Here is a 9,205-nt window from a genome sequence, read left to right on the forward strand (position 1 = left end):
TGGGTTGTTTTCCATGTATACATTTTACATTCTTATAATATTTGTTTCTCTAAAATCTCACTGCTTTTTTCAGTACTGCAGGAATGATCATAAAATGCTATATTGTTACCTAATGAGTCCCCACCTTTCTCTTATGACTACATTTGTCAAGATCAACAAAAATCATCCTTCTATTTGCTTTAGAGTCTTTCTGTGAAACACTGAGGAAAATATAAAAGCAGTATTTGTACGTACATACAACACTGCAGGCTTTGGCCATGTGACTTTGTCACTAAAAGTAAAACACCAGCAGCAGAGTTCATTCAGAATGGAAACAAGATTCTCTCTGATGAATCAGTTCCAACCTCTACCTGGAGGGCTTTTTGATCAAGAAGAATGTGCTTCAGAACTTAACAATTTATTTATTTTTGTTTTACTTTTCACAACTGTCATTTTAACTTCTGGACATTTTCATTTTAATGGGTTTCTCAACTGGCTACTTATAACTGTATTGCTATACTATTTCTTGAAATCTGAAAATAACAGACTTCTCTACGTAGATCTATGGCAATGGTTCCAGAAACGGAGAATTCCCTCAGAATTCAGGCCTCAGTGACTCCGTTTTCACAACCTTAGTAGCTGAAGATGGCTGCTTTTATGGCTCATTTATGTAACTTCAAAAGTTTTGAAAGATCCAAATGTAAAGGTGAGTTCTCAGAATTTCAAATTCAAGGTTGCAACTCAGAATGGAACTATTACAACACTCATCTAACTAGGTTTTTTTTCCAACTGCCATATGACTATGAACAATATAAATATTACATTAATGAAAAATTTTCCAAAAGACAATAAAGAAATTGAGTGACACCAGAACATAATATCTCTGTAAGAAGGAAATCCAGTATATTCACTTGAGCATTAAGGATTAAAAAATCATCCTTAAGTTATAGAACCCAAGTCCCAGGCTAAAGTGTTTTAGTCTATCTTCAATGACCTCACACATTAATGAACTAACCAACCAGTCTCTTTGGTGTAGTATGTGTTCCCCAAATCTCTGATGTATCTATCTGTATTATAAGCATCTTCAGGAAAAACCCTGCATTCCTTCCAACCTCTCTTAGAAGCAACCGTTATAACTTTCTTCTTCAGAAGGGAGAATAAGTATATTTTAACATATCCAGTTCTAAGGTGAGATTTTTATAAAGCTATGGAGATGATTTTATAGGCATTTATCTATAACCCACTGGAGATTTCAACTTCAAGCACAATATGGGAAGATACTCTCTAGTTAAAGCAAAATGCTCTATAAAAATTTCCAAAAGTGGAACATTAAACAATTTCAGTCATACATTTTGAGGCCTCAACATGTAGATGACTCAGTGTTTGGTGCTAAATAAAAACAATATGGCCATACATGGTCCAAATAAAGAAAACTGAACTTATTTTATGAAAAAAAGGAAGAGGATCAGAGATATAGAGCACCAGGGGAACTTACCCTAAACAATTAAAAAAAAAAAAAAAGATGATAAGCCTTCTTCTTGAAAGAGTATTCTAAAATGGATCTTTAACCAATTTGGTTCCTACTGTAGTTACTAATTTTGCATATAAATGTGAGGCTAAAGTCTGCACATTAGACATTGCCCTTGAATAACAGTTGATCTTAAGTTTCTGAGCCAGAGCAAGTCATAAATTTGTTGAAGATTAATCTCCAACATGACATGACCTCTTTCATACTAGAATTGCCCTGTGACAGTAGTTCCAAATACTTAGGAAATCTCACACAATAAATTCTTTCTTTTCTATTGGCCTAAATGTTGAGTAACCCGAGGTATGCATAGCCATAATTGCTAAACACTGTGCTAAGTATTATATATTTATATACTACTTACATGTTTCTTGCTTAAGTACATATTTATGTTAAAATGGAGTCATTATTAAGAGTAAGAATCATTTTTGAAGGTTACTTCCTTTATAAGATGTTTTCTCCATGTAATAAAAGAAACCTAATAACTCTGGTTAACAGCAAACTTCTACTCATTTAACTGGTAGTTGAAATCATTTTCAGAAATACTATTTCCTCTTTCTTTCTTTCCTAATGATATAAAGTAAGATGAACTTTGATAGCTGGCTCAGGCATTTGAGTCCCCTATATTGGGGGTAAACATTTTCTCTACTTCTCTTTGATAATCAACACTACAAATGATTTCATCATTTTTTAAACTGAAACACAATTGACATAAATATTATATTAGTTTCATGTGTACAACACAGTGATTAGACACTTGTATACACTGATCACCACAATAATAAGTCTAATTACCCTATATCACCACGCAAAGTTAACAAAACGTTGACTGAATTCCCTATGCTGTACATCACATCTCCATGACCTACTTATTTTATAACTGGAAGTTTGTACTTCTTGATCCTGTTCACCTGTTTCATATTGCCAAATCCCCTCCCCTCTGGCAACCACCACTCTGTTCTCTGTATTTATAAGTCTCAGTTTTATTTTGGTTTATGTGTTTATTTGTTTGTTTTGTTTTTTAGATTGCCCTTAGAACTGAAATCATGTGGCATTTGTCTTTCTCTGGCTGACTTATTTCACTTAGCATAATAACCTCATGGCAAGATTTCAGTCTTTTTCATGACTGAGTAATATACCACTGTGTGTGTGTGTGTGTGTGTGTGTGTGTGTGATGTCTTCTTTATCCATTCATTTATTTTTTTTAAGATTCTATTTATTTGTTTGAGAGAGAGAGAGAGAGTGAGAGGAGGAGGGGCAGAGGGAGAAGCAGGCTCCACGCTGAGCTGGGAGCCAGACGTGGGGCTTGATTACAGGACCTGGAGATCATGACCTGAGCCAAAGGCAGACGCTCAACCATCTGAGCCACCCAGGCGCCCCTCTATCCATTCATTTATTGATGGGTACTTAGGTTGTTTTCCTATCTTGACTATTGCTGAGAATGCTGCAATGAATATAGGGATGAATAAATTCTCTTGGTGTTTTTGTTTTCTTTGGATAGATAACAAGAAGTAGAATTGCTGGATCATACGGTAGTTCTATTTTTAGTTTACTGAAGAACTTCCATACTACTTCCTGTAGTGGCTTCACCAGTGCATAAGGGTTCCCTTTTCTTCACATCTTTGCCAAGACTTGTTATCTCTTGTCTTTTTGATGAAAGCCATTCTAACAAGTGTGAGGTAATATCTCATTGTGGTTTTCATTCGCATTTCCCTGCATTAATTATTGATGATTAATGATGGTGAGCATCTTCATGTGCCTGTTGCCCATCTGTATGTCTTCTTCAGGAAAATGTCTCTTCAGAACCTCTGTCAATTTTTTAATCAGGTCATATTTTTGCTATTAATTTGTATGAGTTTTTTATATATTTTGGATATCAACCTCTTATCAGATATATGATTTGCAGATGTCTTATCATATTCAGCAAGTGCCTTTCATTTCACTCATGGTTTCTCTCACTATGCAAAAGCTTTTTTAGTTTGATGTAGATCCATTTATTTTTCCTTTTGTTACCCCTGCATTTGGAATCAGATCCAAAAACAAACAAACAAACAAACAAGAAAACCAACAACAACAACAACAAATACCATTAAGCCTAATGTCAAGGAGCTTACTGCCAATGTTTTTATCTAGGAATTTTATGGTTTCAAGTCTTACATTTGTCTTTAATCATTTTGAGTTAATTTTTGTGTATAGTGTAATAAAGGGGTCCAGTTTCATTCTTTTGCATGTAGCTGTTCAGTATTCCTAACACCATTTATTGAAGAGACTGTCCTTTCCTCACTGTATATTTGTGCTCCTTTTGCTGTAGATTAATTGCCTATAGATATAGATGATATAGATATAGATAGTTATAGATATAGATATTTATATGGGTTTATTTCTGGGCTCTCTATTCTGTTCCATTGATCTATGAGGCTGTTTATAAGCCAATAGTATATGGTTTTGATTACCACAGTTTTGTAGTATAGTTTGAAATCAGGGAGTATGATATCTCAGGCTTTGTTTTTCTTTCTCAAGGTTGCTTTGTTTATTCGGGTTCTATTGTGACTTTTTAGAAATTTTAGAATTATTTGTTCTAGGTCCGTGAAAAATGCCATTAAAATTTTGATAGGGATTGCACTGAATCTGTATATTGCTTTGGGTAGTGTGGATATTAACAATATTAATTCTTCTAATCCATGAACATGGAATATGTTTTTACTTATCTCTATTTTCTTCAATTTCTTTCACTAGTGTTTTATAGTTTTCAATCTACAGGTCTTTCACCTCCTTAGTTAAATTTATTCCAAGGTATTTTATACCTTCTGAAGCAATTGTAAATAGGATTGTTTTCCTGATTTCTCTTTCAGATAACTTCTTATTAGTGTTAGAAACACAACATATTTTTATATATTAATTTTGTATCCTGTAAAATTTACTTAATTCATTTATTAGCACTAAAAGTTTTTGGTGGAGCCTTTAAGGTTTTCTACAAATAGCATCAGGTCATCTATAAATAGTGGCAGTTTTCCTTCCTCCTTTCCAAACCGTATGCCTTTTATTTCTTTTTCTACCTAATTATTGTAGCTGGAACTTCCAATACAATTTTGAATAACAGTGGCAAAAATGTCTTGTTCTGATCTTACAGGAAAAACTCTCAGCTTTTCACCATTGAGTATATTAGCTGTGGGATGGTCATATGTGGTCTTTATTATGTCAAGTACATTCCCTCTATACCCACTTTGTTAAGAGTTTTTATCATAAATGGATGTTGAATTTTGTCAATGCTTTTTCTGTATCTATGAGACGATCATATGATTTCTGTATTTTGTTATTGTGGTATATCACATTGGTTAATTTGAGCATGTTAAGTCATCCCTGCATCCCTGGAATAAATTCCACTTGATCACAGTGCATGATTCTTTTAATGTATTGTCAAATTTGGTTTGCTAATATTTTATTGGGGATTTTTGCATTTATATTGATCAGAGATATTGACCTGTAATTTTCTTTTTTTCTTTTCTTTTTTTTTTTTTTTTTTGTGGTGTCCTTGTCTGCTTTTAGTATCAGAGTAATGCTGAGTTCGTAAAGTGAGTTCAGAAGTATTTCCTCCTCTTCCATTTTTTTTTTTTTTTTGGAATAGTTTGAGAAGGATAGGTATTACATCCTTGAATGTTCAATAGAATTTACCAATGAAACTTTCTGGTCCTGGACCTTTGTATGTTGGGAGCTTTTAAATTACTGATTCAATCTCCTTATAAGTAATTAGTATATTCAGATTTTCTATTTCCTTATGATTCAGTCCTGGAAGATTATATGTTTCTAGGAACATAACCAGTTCTTCTATGTTGCCCAATTCGCTTATCTATAATTGTTCATAGTAGTCTAATGATCCTTTGGATTGCTGTGGTATCTCTCTCTCTCTCTCTCTCTCTCATGAGTCTAGCTAAAGGTTTATCAATTTTGTTTATCTTTTCAAAGACCCAGCTTAGGAGCGCCTAGGCAGCTCAGATGGTTAAGCGTCTGCCTTCAGCTCAGGTCATGATCTCCAGGTCTTGGGACCGAGACCCACATCGTGCTCCTGGCTCAGCAGGAAGTCTGCTTCTCCCTCTGCCTCTCCCCCTGCTCATGCTCTCTCTATATATCTTTTCAAATGAATAAATAAAATCTTAAAAAAAAAAAGACCCAGCTTATAGTTTGTTTTTTTATATTATCTATTAAGTTCTATTTCATTTATTATTTCTGTCCTTCTACTAACTTTGGATTCATTTTTTTTCTTTTTCTAGTTCCTTTGGGTATAAAGTTAGATTGTTTGAGATTTTTTGTTTGTTTGTTTCTTGAGATACCTGTATTGCTGTGAACTTAACCTCTTATAATTACTTTTGCTGTATCCCATAGATTTTGGTATATTTTATTTCTATTTTCCTTTGTCTCTAGATATTTTTCTAATTTCCTCTTTGAATTCTCCAATGACTCAGTGGTTGTTGAGTAACATGTTGTTTAATCTCCACATTTTTGTGTTTTTTTTTTTTCATTTTTCTTCTTGTAATTGATTTCTAGTTTCACACCATCATGGTCAGAAAAGACGCTTGATATGATTTCAATCTTCTTGAATTTACTGAAACTTGCTTTGCAACCTAACATGTGATCTATCCTGGAGAATGTTCCATGTGCACTTGAGAAGAAGGTATATTCTATTTCTTTAGAATGGAATGCTCTGTATATCTACTAAGTCTTTCTTACCAAATGTGTCATTTAAAGCCAATTCTTTCCTACTGATTTTGTGTCTGGATGATCTATCCATTGATGTAAGTGGGTTGTTAAAGTCCCCTACTTCTATTGTATTACTGTTAATTTCTCCCTTTAGGTATGTTAATACTTGTGTATTTAGGTGCTCCTATGCTGGTTGCATATACATTCATAAGTGTTATATCTTCTTGCCATATTGATGCCTTTAACATTATGCAATGCCCTTTTTGTCTTTTATTAGCCTTTTAAAGCCTATTTTTGTCTATGAGTACAGCTAACCAGCTTTCTTTTCATTTGCATTTAAACAGAATATTTTTTTTCCATTCCTTCACTTTCAGTCTGTGTGTGTTTAGTTCTTAAGTGAGTCTCTTATAGGCAGCATATAGATGCATATTTTTTAACTATTCAGCCTCTTTATATCTTTTGATTGCAGTATTTAGTCCATTTATATGTAATTATTGATAGGTGTGTACTTATTGCCATTTTGTTGACCATTTTCTGGCTGTTTTTGTAATTCCTCTCTGTTCCTTTCTTCTCTTTCTCTCTATCCTTGTGGTTTGATATCTTTCCTCAGTGTTATATTTATATTCTTTTCTCATTTTATTTTGGGTATTTACTATAAGTTTTTGTTTTGTGGTTACCGTGAGGTTCACATATAACATTCCTATGTATTTAATAGTCTATTTGAAGTTTGATAGCAACTTAAATTTGAATACATCCGAAAACTACATTTTACTCCACCCCCATATTTTCTTTTGGATGTCACATTTTCAATCTTTTTATTTTATGTATCTTTTAACTGATTATTTTAGTTTTAATTAATCTACCTTTTTCTTTTGACCTTCACACTAGCTTTATCAGTTATTAATCCACTACCTTTACTATATATTTATCTTTTCCAGTGACATTTTTATTTTCATATGTTTTATTGTCCTTAATTATCATCATGTCTTTTCTGCTTAAAGAAGTCCTTTTACAGTTTCTTGTGAGGCCAATTTAATGGTGATGAATTCTTTTTTTTTTTTAAAGATTTTATTTATTTTTTGACAGAGAGAGAGACAGTGAGAGAGGGAACACAAGCAGGGGGAGTGGGAGAGGGAGAAGCAGGCTTCCCGCGGAGCAGGGAGCCCGATGCGGGGCTCGATCCCAGCACCCTAGGATTATGACCTGAGCCGAAGGCAGACGCTTAACGACTGAGCCACCCAGGCACCCCTAATGGTGATGAATTCTATTAGCTTTTGTTTGGAAAACTCTTTATCTCTCCTTTAATTCTGAATGATAGCCTTATTAGGTAGAGTATTCTTGGTCAGTTCTTTGTGTTTTTTTTCTTTCAATACTTTAAATAGGTCAGGCCACCTCCTTCTGGCCTGCAAAGTTTCTTCTGAAAAATCTGCTGGGGGAGGAGCAAGATGGCAGAGGAGTAGGAGACCTGGATTTCGTCTGGTCCCAGGAATTCAGCTGGAGAGGGATCAAACCATTCTGAACACCTATGAACTCAACAACTCTCTGAACAGAAAAGCGACCACTTTCTGGAAGGTAGGACATGTGGAGAAGTGAATCTGTGGCGATATTCAGGAGGATAGATGGCGGGGGAGGGGGCCTCCATCAGCCGCTTCTGGCAAGTGATAGAGCAGTAGAGCACAAAATCAGAACTTTTAGAAGTCGGCTCCGCTGAGGGACATCGCTCCAATGGCTAAGCGGGGGGTGAAAGCCTTGCTGGGACAGTGTGGTCTCAGGACCCTCAGGGTCACAGAAAGACTGGGGGTGCCTGAGTGCGGCAGAGCTCCCAGGTATCGGATTAGGGAACCAGCTGCAGAGACGGAGCCAAGGAGTGGGCTCTCAACCCAGGGTTGCCATAAACCATGATCCACAGCACAGTAGGGCCACTGCTCTTCCAACAGGGACCCAACAAGCAGCAGATCTGGGGAGACTCCCCTTCCTCCCCCAGGAGAAGCAGTGCAGGAGCGCAGCCCAGGGATCTGCTGGGTTTGAAGATTCCATACGGGGTCGGGTGCCAGAGATAGAAACACTCGGTCACAGGCCAGGTGAGCGCGGAGTGCGGCTGGAGACCAGGGAGAGGAGAGTGACTGACTGCTTTTCTCTAGGGGCGCACTGAGGAGTGGGGCCCCGAGTTCTCGGCTCCTCCAGGGCGGAGATTGGGAGGCTGCCATTTTCACTCTCGTCCTCCAAAGCTGTATGGAAAGCTTGGAGGGAACAAAAGTTCCTGAGAGCAAACCCGAGCAGATTACTTAGCCCGGACCTGGCCAGGGCGGGGTAATTCGCCTCCCGCAAAGACATTTGGGAACCACGGCAACAGGCCCCTCCCCCAGAGGATCAGCCAGAACAGCCAGCCAAGACCAAGTTTACCAATCAATGAGAACGGCAGAACTCCAGTGCTAGGGGAATACTGCACGTAGAATTCATGGTTTTTTTACCATGATTCTTTAGTCTTTCAAAGTTAATTTTTTTAACTGTCTTTTTTTTTCTTTAATTTTTCTCTTTCCCTTTTTCAACAAATGTCTTATTAATCCTTTTTTTAAAAAAATCTTTTTTATTTTTCATTTTTAGAGTCATATTCTAACCCTTCATAGTAGTTACCCTTATTTTTGGTATATATATATAAGTTGTTCTCTCTTTAAAATTTTGGGATATACTTTCTTCTAACAGATCAAAATATACCCTAAATCTCTAGTGGGTGGCATTGTTCCAGTCTCCTGCCTAATCACATTCTCTCCCCTCCTTTTTTTAATCCTCTTCTTTCTTTTTTCAACCAACTTCTTATCTTATCAATTCCTTTTATAAAATCTTTTATAATTTTCATCTTTACAGTCATATTCCATTCCTTCATCGTATTAACCCTTATTTTTGTACATATATAAGTTTTTCTTTCTTTAAAATTTTGGGAAGCACTTTCTTCCAACAGACCAAAATATGCCCAAAATCTACTGTGTGGCACTGATCTATGCACCA

At 35.9% G+C, this 9,205-nt stretch overlaps 1 protein-coding gene across 6 annotated transcripts in view; it reads right to left on the minus strand.

Moving 5' to 3' along the window:
* Positions 1 to 9,205, minus strand: part of TLL1 (tolloid like 1) — a 205,176-nt gene that overhangs the window by 93,221 nt on the left and 102,750 nt on the right. The window lies entirely within an intron of this gene.

Source organism: Leptonychotes weddellii, chromosome 2 (assembly GCF_054177405.1).
Source record: "Leptonychotes weddellii isolate Sample4059 chromosome 2, ASM5417740v2, whole genome shotgun sequence".
In the NCBI taxonomy this organism is placed as follows: Eukaryota; Metazoa; Chordata; class Mammalia; order Carnivora; family Phocidae; genus Leptonychotes; species Leptonychotes weddellii.